Raw genomic sequence first — 23,604 nt, forward strand, 5'->3', positions numbered from 1 at the left:
AATCTCATCATACTGAAAGGATATCAAACTGAGATACTGAAGAGGCCCTATATCAAGCAGAGGTTTGGTAGCTTCCCTCTTTAGTTATTGTGCCAGCATAGCATCAGTACTCAATCCTATTCCAACAAGATCTCTTGAAGGAATGAATCCAAAGTACATTGTAGCGTGATTGCCATAACTGGATCTTTCATGTGTGCAGTAGGCAATGTAATTAAGGAGGTAAATACACTGCAGAAACTATACCAATGGTGCAAGCCCAAAATCACAAATACTGCCCTTTCTATTATCCCACTTAAGTACCACTACTACACAAGGGGTAGGTTGACAAGAGCTGGATATTAAGGAGATGGGAAGGCAGTTTCTGGCACTGCTTTCATGCCACAGCATGACAAGGGCCCTACTCCAAACTCCCTGAAGGGAAGATGACTGTTGTGAGCGGGAAGGGGTACAGGAATGTTTTCCGTCCTCCCAGATAATGCATTGTGTCAGCATGCATGCGTCACTTTCCTGAAAAGGCTTTTACACCATAAGGAATTCAGCTTCCCATGAAGCACATTAAGGTTGGAGAGGAGATCAAGTGAGAAACATGACAAAATGTATGATATCACTACTGCCCCAGATCCAGTGAAAGCTACATCAAAATGGTATAGATCATCATGGTCATTCTTCTGGCCATATTGCTTTGCAAAAGAAACCACAGGCAACCTACTCCAATAATAACAACAAGAACAAGAGCTGCAGCAGCAACAGCAGCGCAAGTTGTCTGATGCTCTGTTGGCCATGGTTCACCTATTTATGAATTTTGCTCAATGCTGAGTGTCAGGCAACCATGCTGGGTTTGCTGTCATTGCAGGATTACCACAAAATCAGCAAGCAATCCAACAATCAAATCATCATTATCGTACCCTGTCAACGACAGTCCTCACTAATAGCAGTTCAGAACCCCAAATGATGCAGATTTGCATATGTAATTCAGGAATTGTCATAACAGCTTCATTTTAGAGCTTTCACTCAGAGGTACTTGTATATTTAAGGCTTCTCGGCACATTCAGTGATGGTTGGTTAGTGACAAAGGTTGTCCATTCCAATGCTGGTTCACAACACCTGTCAGAAATACACAGACTGACGACAAGGAGAGGCATAATGCTTTACATGCTTCTGTGAGGATCATTGTAAAGCAGGGCAAAGGCTCCTGTAGATGATGTTCAGAAACCTGAACTGGTCAAGCACAGTACACCATGTGCAAAGTTTCTTTGTATCTGAGTTGTTTGCTGTATCATGCACACTTGATTCAACAAAGAGCAGATGTCTTGGAAATGGATACAATGGAGGAGCAGGGGTTCTGCAAGAGGAAAGCTGACACAGAGAATGCTGAGATGCGAGGTGTGAGATGCTTTGATGCTGTGATGCTTATGCAGCATTAAAACATGGGGCTATCTTATCATCCTTGGCAGGTGATTACTCTATATTACCTGCACAGGCCTCAGCAGACATAACAGTATTTAACTCACCTTCTGCCATATTTTATTCCAAAATGAAAATTTCAACCAATATTTCAAGTTAAGTATGATTCTTCTTCAGGCCTGGCTTGTAATGTTAACTATGTTTTACACTCCTCTGATGCTCTCAGATCTACTCAGTAAAGAAACACATTCTTTTTTGTTAATTTTAGATTTCCAGCATTTATAGTATTTGTTTTTAAATCCGCTGATGAGAATATATTTCTTATTAAAAAAAAACATCCGATGTGACAAAGACTGAAATGTTTATTGTTTATTTCTCCAGTGGGACTGATGTGAAAGCAACGCCAAACAGCTTTTTTTTGTTATAAATAAATCTGCTTAAAAACAATTACAAGCATTGAATAACCAAACAATAAAGTGACAGAATTTGAATAAAGTGCTGCAGAATGAAATATCCAGACATCTAAATTCAATCTGTCAAAAAGTTATGGCTGTGCATACACTCCTTATGTGAGTGCAAAATGACCATCTAAGCTTCAAATAAGTGAGCAGGAATTGTAACTCATCAGAAGGCAGAGGTTTGGCATCTGCCATTTTGATTGAAAGCCCAATAAATGATCAATGAAAAAATGAAACAGTTGTAGAACAGTTAGTCATTTCTACCGTCCTTTTTAGTTTGCACTGAAAATAATTTCAGAATTTATTGCAACTGCCGTGAAGGTTATCAAGACTGGAATATTTTGCACAGCTCATTAGCAGACAAGAAATTCAGCTAGTTTGAAGTAAATTGAAAAGACAAGTAAACAGTTTGCATTTATGCCATGTCTTTCATGAAATCAAAACATTCCAAAGCAATTTATGGTCAATAAAGTATTTTGAAGTTTAGTCACTGTTGTAAGGTAGAAAATGTTGCAGTCAATTTGTAAAAAGCAAACTCACGCAATCAGCTATGTGATCGTAAAAAGGATCATCTGTTTTGATGCAACTGTTTGAAGGATATATATCAGATGGGAACCAGGCAGAATTCCTTGTTCTTATTAAAAATAAATCTTTTATGTCTACTTGACAATACAGACTTGATGTCCGTTAAACATCTCCAAAATATCAAGACCGTAGATAACTTCTTCCCTCAAGAACATTGATGAATTTTACACTTATAGGGATATCATAAACTTGAACAGATTTGTCATCTATCACATATCCAAAGAACTAATTATAAAAACCTAGGATAGATTTGAGATCATGTTCAGGACCAGTTATCAAATAAATTAAAACCAAGTTCTGTCCTAACTGCTTTAAGATGCTAACAAACTACATAAGAATCTCCAGTGAAAAATGCAAGAAAACATGACAATGATAAACAGTAACAGCATGCTCTGGGTCAGAACAAATTGTCTGCATTGCCAAGGCAATCACCTTATTTATTATCAAATTACAATAGTATACATTCCAAAGTCTGATGAGCAGACATAATTTACTAGTTCAAATGCAGGAAAATGTAATAAAAACATATTTCCACTTTGAAAGTTTGCCAATCCCAGGATTAAAATTAGAATTTACAATGTAGGTTTTTTTGCTCCCATCCATAAGGATTTTTCAACCAGTATAGGACAAGACTATTGGAATTTTCTCTGGAGTCTTTTTTGTGGTATTCAATTCCTCCTGCTCAGACTTTCCTTCCTTCTTGCATTCCTTTTCCCAGAATTATACATTTAAAAGAACTGGCAGTAGTTTCCCCTCAGATTGTAATGCCAATGGTATGCAGGGTGTGACATCAGAATGTGCAGGACCAAGCTCCTGAGGTGCAGCCAAGAGCAAGCTGCAATGAAAAGAAGACTACCTCATTCCCAAGGCCGTTTTGAGAAGCTGATCATGCTGAATATATATGAAGGAAATATTAGAATAGATTAAATAAAAGCCCCTCTAACCAACCTTGATAAGTGTAGCAATGCAAGGGGAAAATGTCGGAGTAAACACAGTGAATTTACTCCTGGACATTCAGGTAGAAGCAGCCACTTAATACCTTTATGGTTCGATCTGAACACTCTGAGAGGCATCGAACCTGTTGCACTTTTCTGATGCGGTTTAGGCTACTCTTAAAGGAACTAATATGAGGAAGTAGTAGCTTTGTCATTCTTCTTCTCTTAGATAGCTGGTCCTGATTGAGAATGACTTACTTCCACTCTGGTTTGATGGAATTTAAAAATGGCTAAAGTCTGAATCGAGAAATTTCCAATATGCAGTCTTAGACATTGCTGTATGAGGCAGATATGATGCTTGAAAGCTGAATGAGCATATTGTTTGGAGGTAGGTGTGCTTTGTATAATGCCCCAAATTTGTGTTTATACATTTCTGATAGTCTTTCAATGTGTTCATTGCCTTGTAGATGAATCTTTTCTATACTGGTCAGTTAAAAACCAATGACCATAATGATATATTTCCATGATTTTCATCCCTGAAAGGGCTAAGTAAGACAAAAATATGAATGTGGCATGAAAATCTCATTTCTACGTTTACAGACTGTAAATTCAGGGAGTAGGAACCCTTCTCATTTGAGAAGTCCACAGGGTTTCATGTAAGACCTTGCAAAACAGTGTTAGTATTCTGTACTTTAAGACAGACAGCAACCCTGCATAACCATGTAATCTATTGCTCTGGAGAAACTTAGCAAATCTGACACAATTTGTTATAAAAGAAGCACCTCTCCATGACCCCCTCCAATTTGGGGTCTGAAGAATAATTTTTACTTGAAATGTTATCTCTGCCTCTCTTAGAAATTCTGCTGGACCTGTTGACTTTTGCCATCACTTTTTGTTTTATATCATATCTCCGGAAACTGTAGTATTTTGCTTTCATTACACTATCGCTCGGCTGCCTTATTGTAATATGAATGTTGGTCAATTCTCCAGCTCTTCCAAAAATTTCTCTAATATATCTCCAATGTGTCGTAAACGCTATAAGGAAATCCCTTCAACTCAATTAAATAATTTATTGAGTTGAAGGGTCAAGGGGAGGGACTGGAAAGGGCACAAAAAAGATTTACAAGAATGTCGCAGAGACTGGAAGGTTTGTGTTGTAAGGTGAGGCTGGACAGGCTGGGACATTTTCCCCTGGAGCATAAGAGGCTGAGGAGTGACTTTTTAGAGGTTCTTAAAACCATGAGGGACATAGATAAGGTGACTAACAAAGGACTTTTCCCTAGGGTAGGGGAGTCCAAAACTAGAGAGCACTACATGAGAAAAGAAAAACTTAAAAGGGACCTGAGTGCAACTTTTTTAACCAGTGGGTGGTGTATGTATGGAACGAATTGCCAGAGGAAGTGGTAGAGATGGGTACCATAACAACAGTTAAAAAAACATTTGTGTAGGTACATGGATAGGAAAGATTTAGAGGGATGTGGGTCAAATGCAGGCAAATGGAATTAGTTCAGTTTAGGAAATCTGGTCAGCATAGGTAAGTTGGGCCGTAGGTTCTGTTTCCATGCTGTATGAGTCTATGACTATGATTCCTTATGGATCAGACTTCAGTACATTGGTAAACTGTAATTTATTACTCAAACCAAAAATATAATAACTACTACTTTAATCTGGTAAACTTTACAATTTGGTTTCCTGTAAATTCAAAATGATCTTCTTCTTATATCTTAATGTTAATGTATGTCATCTTGCATAATGTCCAGAATAATAGCGGTGAGATTCTTTCTCATCAAATTTCCAGACACCAACGTAATAGCTCTATTGATAGTTTATTTGGTAATTTGGTCAAAGAGGTGCCCTCTCCATTTTTGCAACTAATCTATTATGTCTGGTTTCAAGTTGCCACCCAGTTCTGTAGGACGCCTATGGTCTGCAGGCATGCCCAACATTGAAGGAAGAAAGTTAACCTTCTGAAGTGTAGAAGGCTAAGTGCCACCGTCTTCTGTCTGCTTCCTTACACTCACTTTATTGTTGCCTTTTTGCCCACATTCCACCAAGATGCATTGTTTATCCCTTTCAGCACTGCGTGCAACATCTTCCTTCAGCTGCTTTCAACCCCACCCAACCTCCAACAATCCCCATTTTCTGGAATTAGCCCAGTAGAATTGTGACTGATTCTCTAGCTGTCCACTGCCATGAACATTAGATATAGTTGGTTAAATTTGTTCCTTTGTATAATAACGAAAAATCAGCGTCAAAGATATTAAAAATATTGGGGTACAAATTGTTCACAAATTTCATACAATGTCTGTGTTTAGGCTTTGCAGTCATTTTTTTCTAGGACTTCTGCAGTCTTGTTTGAACATTGAAGCATTTGTAAGGAAATTCTACACTCTTGTGCCCCTGCACCCTGTTTACAAACCTAAACTCATTGCCACATTGTTCTATACTTTATCGTTAACATTTACCATCATAAATACAGACGCAGGTATTTATCAAGGTTTAACACAGCGTGAAGCTGGATCCAGCTTCACACCGTGTTATCTCAGATTCTCCAGAACTCGCAGTTCCTACTATGTCAAGTATTTATCATGGTAAGTTTATAATATTGCAACTGCAATATTGCACTGACACCAGTGATAATATTATAAGAGCCCGGTTTTGCATCTCTGAATTCTCCAGTTTGTGATAAAGACAAACAGACTTGCTCCTTACAACTCCACAACTGTAAAATTGGGATTCATAGCTTTCATGGCTACAGAGGGGATAAAATTGGAGGAGGACCTTCTGACGGATTACAGCATGGCCAAATGGTTCACCATTATTGGGAAAGCACTGCAGCATGCAAGCTGTGTCTGAATGTAGTGCATATTTTTGTTGCTGGAGCTGTCAAAAGTTTTAGGACTCAGAAGGAATGTTTGCATGGATCATAGTGGAGAAAACAGACTTCTGAGCAGAAAGTATCCACTCATTCTTTGCGGTTACATTCTTTGGGGTTACATTTGCAATGCCTGATGGGGCTGCAGCACAACAAGAAGATAAGTGCACTGACAGCATAGAGAAAAAGAAACTGCAGAGGGAGTTGAGATCTCAACAGAAAGTTACATGGTTTTTATGGATTTATATATAGAAGTAAAAAAATCTTACTGTCATTATATGTATGCACCTTGGGTGCGGTTATGATCTCCTTACTGAAGTAAAGATGTGCTTGGCATTGAGGGTTTTCAACAAAAATTCACCATTCTGGTTTTGGAATGGATTGACTGTCCTTCGAGGAAAGATTAAGTGAAGTAGGCCTGCATTTTCTGGAGATTAGAAGAATGAGAGATGATTTCATTCAAAGATATTAAGTCCTTACAGGGATTGACGTGGTAGACACAGGAAGAATGTTTCCCGACTACAAGATCGGGAATCTAGGGACACAGCCTCAAAATAAAGGACAGGCTGTTTAGGACAGAGATAAGGAGGAATTTTTTCACTTAGAGGATGGTGAATTTACGGAATCTTTGGAATTCTCTGGCCCAGACAGTTATGGAAGCTCAGTGTGTGTGTTCGAGACTAAGATCAATGAATATGTTAAAAACTTCAAGGATTATGGAGCTAGTGCAAGAAAATGTTCTTCAATGGTGAAGCGGAAGTGAAGGGTTAAATAGCCTCTTTGTAACCCGTAAAACATGGGCAGGGAATTCTCCTTTTGATTACCACCTACCACTCTCCTTCAATTGATGAATCATTACTCATTCATCTTGAACTCCACTTGGATAAAGCACCAATGGTAGCAATGGCACAGAATGTATTCTAGGCAGAGACCTTCACGGTATCTAATCAAGTGGGCTTCGTAACATCAGCACTGATAGCTGGTCAACTGAATGCCATATTTACTGGATGGGACCTGCAGCATGTGGTAAGAGAGCTAAAAGAAATAAAAATTAACATTGGATCATCTACAATTTATTTGTTGCAGATCTGTTCACACCAGAAATTGGATGAATAATTACCATATTGCATTTGTGAAGATGAAGTTCCTTCTTCACACGGAGAGAATACACCCATTATGTTGTTTGATATGACATTATGTGTAATGGGATAGATTCAGAAGAACCTTCACAGGTCAAAATGTGTGTCCATGTGATACTGTGCACTGATTAAACTGTTACTTTGTATTCATCCACAACTTTGAGTACCATCATGTTTACCAATATGCTTTGAATATCTGACATCTGAGGCTGTAATTTGTAGCAGATTGGACTTACCTTGCATCAAACAGATTTCATCAAGAATTGATCTCCGCTGATCCCAGTGTTTCCCTCTAATTTTCCAATGCAGTACTCAGACATTCAGAAGACATTTGCCCCTTCTGTGATTTCAGCTGGATTTCTGCCATTGGAATCACAAATGGACAACCTACTGCTACACATCACAGCAAGCTGATCATGCTGTACTGCCAGGTGGAAATATATGGCAGCTTATTTAGAATCAGCACGATCACCAAATCTCCCAGCTTTACTGTTTTCCACTTGCTTTATCATTTCCTCCTTCAAAGCACAATTATATCAGGGATATGGTGCCTCCTCCACCCTGCACCTCATTAAAAGTCCTTGGCTTTTGGAACCTGTTCTCTCAGGCCTATTACAACATTCACCATGTGACATTTTGAAATCTTCTCCTTCATTAAGCTCACTAACATCAGGCCTGACCTGGAGCCTTTTCAATTAGATTCTGCAGCTGAGAAAAGCTGCATGAGTTCAACATTAATGATCATAATTGGTCATTTTTCTTTCCTCTCTTGATGCTGTTTGTTAATCCATTTTTGGAAAATAGAAATCTTCAGGGAAATGCTAAACGCATTGACATAATCTATTAACAGTGTTGCACCCCTTTTTTCAAGACTCCATTTTAGTAACATTATTAAAGAGAAGCTGGTCCTGAGTGTGTTTTAGTTTGTCCTATTCATAATGCTGAAGGCATGACTTAATTATGTTACAAATTACTGCTTTCATTGCAGTTGGGAAATTGTACAAGTAGCATAATTAAGACTGTTACTCCCATTTGTATTTTCGAGTGTGTCTGAAAGAAACAGAGGGAATGTTTGTGTTTTAAATCTAATGGTTTGTTAACGCCATTTTATGTACTACAGTGATACAAAAAAATGGTATGAGGAAAGTAATTTTCCATATTCAAAAATGAACAAAGTTAAAATTGGCTCACTGTACATTGATTATAAAATGAATCAATAAGTAGAGTAGATTGATCCCAAAGATTATCAGCTGATACCCAAGGAAATTATTAGGAAAACATGTGCTTCATGCAAAACAAAGCACAAACATTGAATTTGTATTGCAAGTGTTAATGAAAGAAACAAAAGCAAAGTGCTTTTTTTTTGCAGAAAATATATTAAGAATTTTGACTCTTCAGCTTTTGTGCCTTTTTATGTACCAAGACAGCAAGCTCATAAGACTCGCCTTACGGTTGCTATGATACCCTGGATTTTGAGCTACATTGGACTACACATGAATGCTATGAACTTAATTAGAATATTAAAGCAAAGTGTATGATTTTGATGGTAAACAGTCTTTCATTAATAGCTTTCATGCACAGATAAATTGAAAGCATAATAGAGGTCTACTGCTGCTTCACACAACAAGCATTTAGTATAATTTTACACGTGATAATGGAAGATTTTATCCTTTAGCATGAATATGAGTTTTTGTGATATTTTCTGATTCTCCAGATTTTTAAAACCTCATTTAAAAAAAACAAATTTACTTTTGTTAATTCTATTAGAAGCAAAAATATCTGTTTTGTAATTCACCTTGTCACAAAGTAATTAATCTTCTTGAGCATTTCTTCAATCTATCTTTCTTTATATGTATTGCATAAGCCAGGGTTCATGCTGAACACGTAGTGCTTTTGTTTTGCATAAGCATTTTAAGTTTCTGTATCAAATGAAAGCAGTCCTCAGGGTGCAGAATATTGGAGGTGTTTTAGAATATAATAACATCATGACTTGGTGGTAGCACAGTGTTAATGTCACTTGAAGCAGTAATTCAGACATTCAGACTTTTGCTTTGGGCATACAAGTCCAAATCTCACTGCAGCAACTAGTCAGATTTGAATGAGTAAATCTAGAACGAAATCGAGGCTTGGTAATAGTAACCACAAATTGATTTGTTGTAAAAACTCGTCTGTCTCACCTACGTCCTTCTGAAGGAAATGAGAGATCCTTACCTCTTGTGCCCTCCATATGCTTTTGACCAACTACAATATGGTTTACTTTTAACTGTCCTCTGAAATTGTCTAGCGAGCTACTCGGTTGTATCAAACAACAACAAAATCAGAAAAGAATGAAACCAGGCAGACCACCAACATTGACCTAAGCTGAGGAAATGATAATGAAACAACCAATCCCAAAGACACTGCTAATTTTTCCTTACATGGCTTGGCCTCTGCTAAAATGGGAAGAATTTTCACATGGACTAGTCAAATAACACCCCGACCATACCCCAGGCAGCCCCATCACCACTCCTACGTATGTCCTGATCCATAACATTTTCGTGTCTACAGGAAGATGTCCTGGTTGTCCCAAATATTGACTCTGATATTCAGGTTGACAGGCAATATAATATTGACTCAGGTGATGATCACTTACCATGCCTTCTTCAGTTGATGAATCGGCACTTCTTCTGGTTGAACACCAACTGGATAAAGCAATGAAGGACACAGAATGTACTTTGGTAGGGACCACAATGGTTATTGTACTAAAGGTGAATGAATAAAGTTTCATTTGTAGAATCTGTGAACTTATTAATATGACTTCATATTTGTATCTGATTTGTAGTACTGCTTCTATTTTGGGTTGATTCAAGATGTATTTTTTGATCAACTCCATGAAGTAATTTACATGCTGCTTGTCTGTACATCTATGTGTGAATGAATCAATGGTCTCTGTCAGTTCTTGTCTAAAAGACAGATTAATTCTTGATGATGTAATTCGAGGTTAAAATTCAGTTTTATTTGATTTTCATGTATTGACCACGTTATATCTGGATTTTTAAGATGATCATTGGACAACCCTGATGAGGTCAGTTTGTGGAGGTCGTCGTTGTCAATAGCTCAATGGCTTGTTTATCTAACTGAGAATTGTTGAGTTCTGGGAACCAGAGTTCAATGCATTATCAGGATCAAAGTAAACTCAGAAAGGAAATCCACCACCTCCCATTTGAGCGTTAGGAATGTTGCAGTAATCTTTTTGCTTCTCACAAGGTTTTTGCTGTGATCTGGAACTTTTGATGGCTATTCAATATTCCTCCCCCTCTTTTAGAGGTAATATTCCTCTGAACCTTAAGAGTGGCAAGTGCCTTTGCTGGTTTTAGGTTCTTTTTTTGACTGCAATAATAATACCATTGAGCACTTTTCGGGGTTTTGCTGGATTAACTCTCGTCCTCACTTACTAAACAGTTATTTAGATAGGAAATTTCTGCATGCTTCAAAGGTGAAAGGAAAAATTGAAAAAAAGAAAACTTTCTTTGTAGGTCTCCTCCAATGTTTCATGGTTGTCTTTTTTTTCTATTCAATCCATAGTTTGTAAACTTACTGAAATGCAGCAGTAATAAGCTTGCATCATGTGTGTGAGTTCTGCTAACAGTGAGAACCCCTCCGCTTTCCCATTCTAATTTCTTTTCCTACTTAAACTTGCCAGCAGCCAGACTCTTACTGTTTAATCTGTCCTAGATTTGAACAATATTCTTGGGAACAACTTCTTGCTAGATGGAAAGAGATGTGATCGCAGTGTGGAGAATCCGTTCAAAGCTGTAAATTGTTTTACTTTCGTACTTTCATAACACATCTAATCTGTACCAAGATTCATTTGAATATGGATTACAAGACATGGCAATATAACACCACATCCTGTCTTAAGGTAGTAACAAGTGATAATAGTTTAAAATATGGTGCCTTAATGACATATGCATACTATATCGTATTGAGATAGACTTTTACTTTACACATAGGAAGATGATTGTGATTGATGGGGTTCAATCATCTCAGACCCAGGACATCATTGTGGGAGTTGCCAGAGTAATATTCTTGGCCCAACAATCCTTGGCTGCTTTATAAATAACGTCCCTTCTATAATATAGTAAAAGGTATATTTTACTGATGAATGCACAATGTTCAGTGCCATTTTCTACTTTTCAGGCACTAAAGCACTTTGTGGCCACATGCACCAAGATCTAGATAATAATCAAGCTTCAGCAGATGTGGTATTGATGTTACTTGCCACTTATTGCCAAGCGAAGCTGCCTTAAAGGGCCATGTGGCCTACACTTGATCCTTGTTCATATGTTGATCGTATATTCATAAGTAATGACCATCTTCCTCAACAGAAAACCCAACTATCTCCCCACAACATTCAGTAGCATTATATTTACAGAAATTCCCACTATTAACATCCTTGGGGTTATTATTGATGAGAAATGAACTGGAACAGCCAGGTAAATACTTTGACTGCAACAATAGGCCAGAGACAGGAAATTCTGTGGTGAACAACTCACTTCCTGAATCCCCAAAGCCTACCCATCAACAAAAAAGGTACATGTCAGGATTATGATGTAACATTCACCATTTGCCTAGGTGAGTGCAAATTCAAAAACAGTGTAAAATTTCAAAACCATCCAGGACAGAGCAACTACTTGATTCCTGCTACATCAGGATTCAAAATACACAAGGGTAGAATCACCAAATGCCATTGAAGCGTCCAGGAAAATTTAATTACTGTAGCGATCAAACAGATACAAGTTGCCTTCATAAGTAGACTCAACAAAATTGATGAGGAATTGTAGTCTAATTAAAGATCAGTTCACTTCTGTGATGGTTGCTGATAGGTTCACCATGTTTCTATCATCATCAAAAGCAGGAGAGAAGCCACCTGTGATTGGTGAAGCAGAAATCAGCTTGAAAAATGAATGGTGAACATGAGAAAGCTGCTGTGAGACCTGGAGTAGTGTTTTTCCAGCTGCTGGGCAGCTGTGAGTCAAGCCTTTTCAGGGTCATGATTTTTAGTGGGGGCTGTTAGAACAGTGGGAAGGCAGGGTATCATCTATGTGAAACAGGTAGAAGAAAGCTCCAAGAGGAGTCTGGAGAGATGGAAGCTAGTGAGGTGTAGAATGGAAAAATGAGGCTCTGGAATGTGGATATGGAAAGAAATGGAAAAGGGACAGAGGCATGGGAAATAAAAGGCTAGGGTGAAGGGAAGCTGCAAGGGGCTGAAGAAGTGGGCAAGAAGAAACAAGAAGGCAGCTGCCTAGAAAAAGGGGGCTACACAGATGGAGGCTCCAAGTGCATGGGAAATAAAAGGCTAGGGTGAAGGGAAGCTGCAAGGGGCCGAAGAAGTGGGCAAGAAGAAACAAGAAGGCGGCTGCCTAGAAAAAGGGGGCCACAGAGATGGAGACTCCAAGGGCAGAAGATAAGGGAGAACAAGTTATAGAATATTTTCAATCCTGTCAATAATGGAACAATCAGCTGACTGGGACCCTGAAGAATTTGAAATTACTAAGTTAATAAATTCCTTGCAAATTAATGAGGAATCTTTAATGCAGAGTTCCATAAGTTCAGGAGTAACAATATAAAGAAATGTAAATGTGTGCTATAATAATCAACTTCATGTATAGCTTGTATTTAAATTGAGGATTGAGATCTGAGATGCACTTTTAAAAAAGTGCCTGGTTAAAATGTTTCAGCTTTGTAAATGTATGGTAAAAACACATTAGCTGTGACTTTATCAGTCTGAGGAAGCAATAATTATGCTGATGGCCCAATATATATGGAATTGTGGCTGTTATTTTGAAAAACCTTTCATTGTTAACTTACTTGAGTTGTCCAGTACAAATTCAAATTCTGTGGCATCAAACAAATAAGTGCTTTCCTTGCGAACTGTGGCTTTAATTTTAGTATAGTGTTGACAAGTATTGAGGTATTGATTTCATTAAAATTATGCCTCAGTGCAAGTCCAAATACCCCATATGTCAAAATGCAAATAGCATTGTTTCTGTGTGACTACATCTTCTCATAAATGGGCTAATAAGAATAAAAAAGGAGACCATGGAAATCAAAAATAGGCCCTTGAGGAAATAGTATTTTGTTCCCCGCACCTTATCCAACACCTTAAACATATGTGAAAATCATCAGGATCTCTGATGTACCAGCTTAACCTCTGACTAACTGAGAAATTATTTAGTACAGGAGGCTGTTCAGTCACAATTCTAGTTTTGGTTGTTTGAAACAGAAAAATCAGTCTCACTTCTGTGCTATTTCTCTATCATGTTCCTTCTAGTTTTCTGTTAGACAGATTCAACTCCTTCTATATGAATTGCTTTATTTCCACTATCTTCTTAGGCAGCACTATACAGGTTATAACTACTGATTTCAGGTTAAAACATTTCTCTTCATCACCACTCCCATTAATTTACTAATTCTCTTAACTATGTGTTTTTTTTGCCCTGAAAGTGGAAACACTTTATAATTAATACTACCAAATCCCTTCAAAACTTACACTTGCCCTTTCTTCCTCCCTCAATTCACAGTGATGCTTAATTGACATGAGAAAATAACAAAATCTCATAGATATGGGCAATGCAATTGTTGTGAAATATATGAATTTTAAAGGCCTTCTGTAAGATACCATACAAGACTATTAACAAAGGTTAAGGCATGTCGACTTAGGACATTTAGGAAATGAATTGTTAGAAAGCTGGTTCAAATTGGAAGCAAACTGAAAGGGAGGGTAGTTTTTTGGATTGGATTAAGTTAGAAAACAAAGATTCACAAGGTCAGTGCATGAACCACACTAATTGTTAATGATCTGGACTTGGGAGCAAGACATTCAATAGAAACAGGTATAGATTTTCCAAAATTAAGTGTGCAGCTCCGCTGAGGAAGAATGTAACATAATACAAGAAATCATGAGAAAATTTGTAACCTGGACAGTTAGTTAGCAAATGAACTTCAATAAGAGCATGAATTGAAACACTTTATTAAAAATGAGTCTCTTATGGCTCTTCTTCAAAACACAAGTGTTAACAGCAAGATTCTCCTAAAGAAGGGTCGTGCCTGTCTCAGAAAGTTAACTGTGTTTTCTGTCCACAAATATTGCCAGACCTGCTGAGAAATGGATTTACTTTGAAAGAGGTTAGAATATTGAACATTCTAACAAAGGAAATAGTTGAGGGCAATAGCTTAGATGCTTAACAAAGGAAGCCAGATGAACGGATGAATAAAACAAGATAGCTCAGGTTTTCAGCATTTGTTTCTGTTCTGAATCAGAATTCCAGTGTAAGGCACAAACAATAGCATTGACCAGTCCAGCCAATCTGATTTGCTTCTGTGTTTTGCATTATGGTTAATTTCACAGGGGAGTGGTAACCTCAAAGTGGGTGGATAGGCAAGGAAGCTGAGTTTAAAAGGATTGAACTTACTGAGGTATCAAGAAGAGATTGACAACTCAGCAACTTCTTTCTTTAAATTTAGTATATTTCTAACATATGAATCCACATCTCCGCCCCCCCACCCCCATCCCCAGCCACCATTGGTGGTTGTGTTTACTGTAAGCCTCTTTTACCTTGATTTCTGTCTTGAAAGAAACATGCATAGATTTGTCAGAGTACACGGAATTTGCAAGGGAAATAAAGGCGAGAAGACACCAGGATCTGAGTGGGCTATGTGAGAGGCAAGATATTCTTAAAGCACAGAGATTTCCTATCTAATTCCATCCAAGGTAAATGATTTTTTTGCTCAAAGGACGAGATGTGACATTGTACTCCCATTAGCTTTGGCCATAAATTCCACTATTCTGGAATTAACATTGTTTGAATTGTAGATCCCGACTGTGAGAGTTCATATCAAGGATGTAGAAAGATGGAAGCCTGTTACCACACTGGTGAACAATGCATTTTTATTATCTACTTACACTTTATAAATAAGGGAGTAGGAGACAGCATTCATAGCGCCTCAGACAGGTTTGTTTCAATTTCCAAGTGTGTCTCAACGTCAGCAGGCATCATTAATGATCTATATTCATTCTTATGATAATTGGATTTGCCCATGATCCAAACCACCTGCCACTTTCAAATTACATGAGGGTAAATTTAATCCAGCCCTACCTTGGATGATATCAACATCAACAACATCACCCAAAGCAGGAACAGCAGTAACAGAAGCTCATCAGTTACATGCTGCTCCACAGGAGAGAAGGGATGATGACAGAACTCCAGCTCAAATGTGCAGTCCTGAGATAATACTTCCAACACAGGGTTAAACAGGCAGAGAATAAGCTTCCTGGACATGACTAAATTGTAGTGCATCAGCAGGCTCTGACTGTTGCAGATGGTCGACAACATTTGTAGCTTTTTGCAAGAAAACCTTGAGACATATTCTTCAGGTGGACATTATTCTAGTGCCTATTAAACTCTGGTCAAAGAAGAGTCTGTTTAAATAACAGAGCTGATATAGACTAATGCGACTTATAACTTCCATCACTATAATTAGCTGGTTAAAAGCAAGTGACAAATTCCTGCTAAAAATTCCTGATTCTCGTGTACTGCCCACTGTGAGCAGGTTTCATATTTCAAACCCAGCCTTCAGTATTTTTTTCTTTGTGTTGTAATGCTAAAACCAGAGATAAAAAATGTAGTAGCACTTAGGTTTTGAAGAAGCAGCTAACTTGAATTAAAAATTTTAGTTAGCAGTTGATGCCATTTTTTTGTTGCTGTTATGCTATGTTTTGGGTCATAATTTTACAGGCTGGTGCTTAAATTCTTACAAGGTATCTGAGTCTGCGTTGTAATTGTAGGTTACAATACAATTTACTTGGGTTAATTATAACCACCACAACTGTCTCAGAGGCTTGGTTTAAAAATGAAATCTTACCCCTACTTCTGAATCAACAGGAAACATAAGAAGCCATATCTTCTGCTTCCATGTTCAATTTCATATCACTTAACAATGTGACTACACTGACATGGCCAGCGAACTGGCTCAAAGCTCGTAGCGTGATCTCTGCAGCCAAATCTTGCTTCTTCCAATTAATTTCTTTTCTTGCAAAAAGCTACAAATGTTGTCGACCATCTGCAACAGTCAGAGCCTGCTGATGTACTACAATTTAGTCATGTCCAGTAAGCTTATTCTCTGCCTGTTTAACCCTGTGTTGGAAGTATTATCTCAGGACTGCACATTTGAGCTGGAGTTCTGCAATATGGTGTAAGATCCTACAGAGTAATGCAAGTTAACTATTGTTTGTCTCAAAAGTCAATGAGATTTGTTAAAGAAAAACATATTTGTGCCATTGTGCTAGAAATCAAAATATTAGAGCTGAACCGAGTGTAAGGTTCAGTGGCTGACGACATTTTCCTCTTCTCAAAAAAACTGCAATTTCATTTAGTTGATACAAAAGTAAAGCTCCTTCTGATAATTTATGACCTTCCTGTTAAATTTTTGCCAAACTTGTTTTCTTTTTAATTTAAAACTTTTATCAATATTTTATATATCTTCCTCAACAGAATATTTCTTATATTTCTTTATTCTTCTGATACTGTTGTGAAAACTGCTCTGTTAAAATTTCCCTTCTTCCTAAGTTGCATTATTGTAATTTCAATATTCAATATTACAAGTTGTTTATTTTCTCTGATAACTTAACTAATGGAAGGGTTATTAAGAAAAAATTGTCAAAGAAAGACAGACATAACCAATGAGAAACCCCAAAACTTAAAGAATGTTGTTGCATTATTCATGGTGTATTGAAAATTGCATTTTGTATTCCGTCCATTTTATGCTTCTTTGCACATATACCAGCAGTGGGAGCCTTAAAGAGAATAAGAGAATCTATGTTTCAACTCAATTCAACAACCTTTACTGTTCTGCTTTTGAATGCTCCTTTCTAAATTTTACTGTTTCAATTATTGATGCACCAAGGTATCTTAATAATCAAAGACTAAATTCATATTTTATAATTCATAATTTATAAGAATGATTTTAAGATATGACAATAATCATTGTTGACAAGCCATGAGTAGCAGCAGGAGAGCAGCTCAATATGAAATAAGTGTTCATATCTTTTACTCATTTCAGTTCTAACTCTGAAGGACAGAAAAATCTGACTTTTAATGATTCCAAAGTCAAAGATTTAATTGTGACAGCTATCAGAATATTCCAAAACTTTTATGTGCAGTGACTCAATAATTTCTGGATGGGGCCCAAGTGTTTCATGTGAAACTTATTAAAAGACAAATAGATAGAGAGAAGCTACACTTGAATATAAGGGAATAGTTTTCTGCTTCTCTCTATAGATGTTGCGGGCTGTCTTCCAACAAATTACTGACAGTTGATTAGAAGCGCTGAAAGAAGGTAAACATTGTTTTCAAATCTCCCTGTACTACCTGGGCTATCTGCCAACTTAATGGAGCAGCTGCTATAAGCATTTTGATTTTCAAATCTGCTCTAGTTCAGGGACTCAGTGTAGTTATTGTAGATTTTTATGTATACCAGATTAAACTGTATTTTCATTTCAATGTGAATTGTTTAAAATCTTTTTGAATAAACTAAATATTTAATAAATGAGAGTTGTTCTTTAGTTGGGTGTGGTGCCATTTCAATGCAATATCATCAAAATATCCCACCTCACACCCAACATTAATAAAACCGAGAAGGTCTAGTCTCTCAGGACCACAAGAAGTGCCATTTAAAGGAATACTCAAACTGTCGATAATTGCATCATAGGAATTGTGTGCTATTTGGATTCCCAGGAAAATTTCCAGTGAACAGATTACAATTTTAGATGTTTTGTGCCTTAGTTATCATCATACTTTTATCACAGATGCTATTAAAGTGAATTGTGTGGAGAAGAAAGTGAAGCAAAAGCAGTTGTTACAAAATTAGTGCCATTAACTGTCCATGATGATCAGCAATTGTGACTGACAGCAAGCCTTCTTAGACATCAGGCAAGGAGAGATTATTCATAGGAGGTTAATACCAGCACATGGGTTGTACAGATCAAGAATCAATTTATTGATATAATTAAAGACCAGAGTAATGTCATCCAAAGATACTTCTACATTAAGTGGTACACAATATCCAACATAACCCAATCATTCAGAGATAATTGCAGTTGGAGGAAGTACAGCATCAGTCCTCAGTGGTACTAGGAAAATCAAGCTAAACAGAGAAAATAGTAGAATAGTAAGGCCACTTCATTAAAGGTTGCCTTAAAGCATAATATAATGGTTCAATTAATCGTGATTAATAGATTTTCTCATTTTACTGCCTGTAAAGCGTTACACAAAGACACCAGCATGAACAAACTTTGTTAAATCCTTACTCATTCCCATAATATGATATTAAAGAACACAGAATTTATTCTTGTCTGTTTCCTAACATCATCAGGTGGGCCGATGTCAACCACATTGGAATGAGACATTGTATTTAAGATTACCAAATACTACAGAAATCTGAACTGAGAAGAAAAGTACTAGAACTATTCAATAGGTCATGTAGCACCACTGGAGAGGAACACAGCGACCATATCAAGTCAATGACCTTCCACCAGAAGAGAGGGATGATAGAATGTAAGAGCCTATAAGTCAGTGAAAGGTGGGAGGCAGAAAGAGCAGGAGTGATTGAGTGGAGAGCAGATAAGATTAATTAACAACAGATTTCATGATGTAACAGTCAAAATAGTGGTAATAAATTTGGTAAAGCAACAACAGTTGTGTCCAAAATTATTACACTAAAAAAATCTGCTTGCAACATGAAGGTAGAAAAAAAAGCAAGATGAAGACCCCTTATTTCCCCGAAGAAAAATGCCAATTAATACTTTACAATATTGCTGTGGACCAGAGTTACGTGTCAGTTAAGGAAGGCAGATTTTCTTCCATCAGTGAACACTAGCAAACAAGATGAGATTTTACAATAATCAAGAATTTTATATGGTTACCGTGAGGCCAGATTTTTATTTAAAATGTTAATTAAGCCAAATTTTGCTACCTCTCATGGAAGGGCTCAAATTCATGTCCCCAGAACTTTTGCCTGAAATTCTGGGTTACTAATCCAGTGACATTATCACCTACACACCCTAAATTCTCAACCTGCCAAAGGCTGTGCAGAGACCAGCAAACAGTCACAATTATGGAGTAAAAGAATCAAAATACTGTGGATGTTGGAACACAGAAAATGGTGGAGAAACCCAGCAATTCTGGCAGCATCAGTGGAGACAAAGGCAGAGTTATTGATTTGAGTCCAGTACGACTCTTCTTCAGAACTAGATTCTGGAAACCCTGTCTGGCAAGTGCTGAAGTTTACCTCTGGATTATTCCAGGCAATGGAAGTGCATTTTCAGAAGATCAATTGTCTGTTCAATGATGACCCCAGTAGATTTATGTGCTACATTGTAGCAGTGCTTGAATTTCTCACTTGGGTCATTTACCATGCCATCCAGTGGCATCCAATGTCAATCATGAGCCAGGCACGGAAATGAGGTGTGAAGTCAACATTCAAGGAATTTGGGAGTTGTACCGAATGTAGTTGTTTCGACAGTTGAAAACAAAAATGCTGGAGTTTACAACAGGTCAGGCAGCATCCATGGAGAGAAAACAAGCGAACGTTTTGAGTCCAAGTTGGTGTCTTGACATCTCCCTAGATAGTGAAGCATCTCTGCAGGAATTATTACCTATGGTCACTAGCAAGCTGAACGTTAACATAATGATATTTGTTCCAGTGCAATTATCCAGCTGGATGCTGCCCAATCCAACTCTGAATAATATATGCATATAGTGGATGGCCTCTTATACATGAAGAAAACAACAATGGCTATAACACTGATAATAAAGTGTGGAGCTGGATGAACACAGCAGGCCAAGCAGCATCTCAGGAGCACAAAAGCTGACGTTTCGGGCCTCTCTGATGAAGGGTCTAGGCCCGAAACGTCAGCTTTTGAGCTCCTGAGATGCTGCTTGGCCTGCTATGTTCATCCAGCTACACACTTTATTATCTTGGATTCTCCAGCATCTGCAGTTCCCGTTACCTCTGATACAATGGCTATAACACTGTCAGCTTAGCACTTGACTGTTCAGGTCCATAGTGAAATGGACACAATTGCGGAGCTTTTGGCTAAGTCAGCAGTTATTGTCCATCCTAATTGCCTTGGAGGTTATGATTAGCTGCTTTCTTGAACCACTGCAGTCCTTACAATTTAGAGACATCAATTGTTAGCAAGGGAATCTCAGACTAGTTTCCCCTTATCTGCCACATGCAATGTTTTTTTTTTCTCCAGAGTTAAATGAATTATGAGGCTGGGTAGGATGCTAGTGTTCAGACTTCTGTAAGCCTATTGTGCAGTATGTGCCTCTTTTTACTTTTAAAACTATTAAATGAAAGCACATAAAATTGTTTATTTTCCCAGTTTCTATTTGATTCCCTCAGTTGGCTATCACTGACCTTTGAGAGAATACGTACAAACAAACCTGGAGGTCACTTCCATTTGTTTTGTACATTCCCCAAGAGGCCACTCTTAGTGAGCTAATTTACGACAGATAGTGGACAATTGAGTCATTCATCCTTTACTCTCCACAGTGCCTTCTGCCTTCAACCGTAAATCTTTCCTTCCATCACAGAAAATGGCCTTTCCTTTTTGCTTGAATTCCCTCTTGTCCTTCATTTGCCATGAGTGGCTGTCAGCCCTTTCACTATCTCTGTTGATATTCCTGCTTTTCTCCTGGTCTCGCTCCCATCCTTAAATTGCACAGTACCTTATTCAATCCCCTCATTTTCCCTTTGCAGTGCACCCAATCATCTGATTGTGTTCCTGCCCCTAAATATAAAGCTCCCACCCTTTCTTATTTCCCTTTGTCACTATCACTCTGATTTTTCCCTCTGCACCTCAATTGCATTCCTCCATTCTCCATGATGCTCTCTAGTGCCGTAAATAAGCACAACCTTTAAGTTCCATCCCCTAAAGCTTTTTTTTCCCTACCGAGCCCATCTTTATCTAAATCTTCTGAGTTGAGCCCCCTTTGAGTTGAACTCTCTTTTGAGATCTGCTCCACCTATCTGCCTTGGTCAGGTTGGCTGATGTCAACCAATGAAGCTTCCTTGCTGTGGGAGGCTTTTTGACCCTGTCAATCTTCACCCTGTAAGCATTTCAGAACATCAAGTAAGATGACATATATAATTACAGAATGCCTACAGTGTGGATGCAGGCCATTCATGCCATCGGGCTCAAACCAACCCTCGAAAGATTAGATTAGATTAGATTCCCTACAGTGTGGAAACAGGCCCTTTGGCCCAACAAGTCCACACCGCCCCTTGAAGCATCCCACCCAGACCCATTCCCTATAACCCACACACCCCTGAACACTACGGGCAATTTCACATAGCCAATCCACCTAGCCTGCACATCTTTGGACTGTGGGCGGAAACTGGAGCACCCGGAGGAAACCCACACAGACACAGGGAGAATGTGCAAACTCCACACAGACAGCTACCTGAGGCTGGAATCGAACTTAGGTCCCTGGCGCTGTGAGGCTGCAGTGCTAACCGTGCTGCCCCATCCAGATAATCCCACCCAGACTCACCTCCTGTAACCCCGTGTTTCCCATGGTTAATCTACACAGGCTGCATATCCCCGGGCAGTGTGTACAATGTCATGTGACTGAAACTTCTCATGAGCTGGTTGGCGCAGTCAAGCTTCATCCGTTACACTGCAAGTATTTGTGTGAAGAAGTGGCTTGAGTATGAAGGAATCAATTATGGAAGAAATTTGCACTCACCCTTCTGGTTACACACCTCATATATACAATCCGTTTATGAACACTGATGTTTCCCATCTTTTGTCTGAAAGGATTATGCTTGTGAATATAATTCTTTTGGCTTGGGGTATTAATGAATACTCAAAAAGTATCTTAATGAACGCAGAAGAGGATCCCAAGCATCATTGTATGGCTTCCCAATCTACCTGAAAAATTCTGAAAATTTAATCCTGAAGCTTTGACCTGCAGTCACAAAACTAAATTTTTTGCCTCCTTCACATTGACTTTCCTCACATGCCCTTCTAAATGCTTCAGAAAGGCTTGGAGATTATGCCTATGAGAAATACTTTGATGTCTTTCTATGGCCCCTTACTGTAATGATAAGTTAAAGATTTCTTCCCTTCTATTAGCAAAGATGTGATTTTATATATACATGTAAATCTGTGTGTGTGTGTTTGTGTGGGTATATCTACAAATGGCAGAAGGATCTGTTCTTTTTAAAAGATCTTTAATAATTATTTAGGTTATATTTTCAGAGCCATGATTTTAAACCAGTATGTGACAGAGAACAAATGATTGAAGGTCTCCTGGGGGCCAATGGAAGAGTGTTTATATTAAAGAGTTTTATAACAGGAGAAGAAAAAAAAGCCGTTAGATGAGTAGAAGCTAGAATGAACAATTTTACTTTTTTTTTCAGTTATAAGCTTCTGAATTTACTTCGTAGGAGAGCTGTTTGAAATCAGATGTTAAAAAAAGTTTATTCAGAGCAGTTAACTGGATAAGTTACCTCAGTGTGTTTCAATTGGTGAAAATTTCCAGACTTCAGATGTTTTGTTAGAAATCTACAATTGCTTATTTAAAGCAGAGAATGTCTAAAATCTTAGTTGTATGAGCCAAATGTAAAAGCCTCATAGCTAACCAGACTAGAACCAAAAAAAAAGTTGAATCAACCTGCAGATTTGAAAGAGAAGTGAAATTTCATTGAATTTTGAGTAACTATAAAGTGGATAAGTAGAAGCATTTTTAAACTATTATTTTTAGATCGCTTGTATTGCTTTATTTTATTTTCGTTTAGTTTGCAAAGCAAACTTCTGTTTTACTATAAAACAAAAATTTCTGCCTCATGCATTTAGGTTTCAGTCTAAGACCACTATGACTTTCTTTGAAACAAAAGAACAAAACAAGATCTACCAAGCCAGATTTCATTCTGAGATTTGATTTGACCAAAAGGAATATTCAGCTGGGATCATGATAAGTGGGATCTGTTTTGGGAGCTGAGCTCATTGAATTCAAGAGGGATTTGTGTCTCTTAAATAAATGAGTGTGTAGTAATGTTGAATGTTAAAACTGGTAAGTATTGTTCAAGTTTATTGCACAAACTGTGAAGTTGGCTTTCAATGTAGCTAAGAGCTTTATAGAAGTAAAAGATAGAACAAA

General features: G+C 37.8%; 1 long non-coding RNA gene across 1 annotated transcript in view; it reads left to right on the forward strand.

The window, feature by feature from the left end:
* Window positions 1-9,022, forward strand: part of LOC125457499 (uncharacterized) — a 198,427-nt gene extending 189,405 nt beyond the window's left edge. The window contains exon 6 of the long non-coding RNA XR_007248651.2: window positions 7,344-9,022. This is a non-coding gene — a long non-coding RNA (uncharacterized LOC125457499). The remainder of the gene's footprint in view (window positions 1-7,343) is intronic.
* The last annotated feature ends 14,582 nt before the right edge of the window (window positions 9,023-23,604 follow it).

Source organism: Stegostoma tigrinum, chromosome 14, assembly GCF_030684315.1.
Source record: "Stegostoma tigrinum isolate sSteTig4 chromosome 14, sSteTig4.hap1, whole genome shotgun sequence".
Classification (NCBI taxonomy): domain Eukaryota; kingdom Metazoa; phylum Chordata; class Chondrichthyes; order Orectolobiformes; family Stegostomatidae; genus Stegostoma; species Stegostoma tigrinum.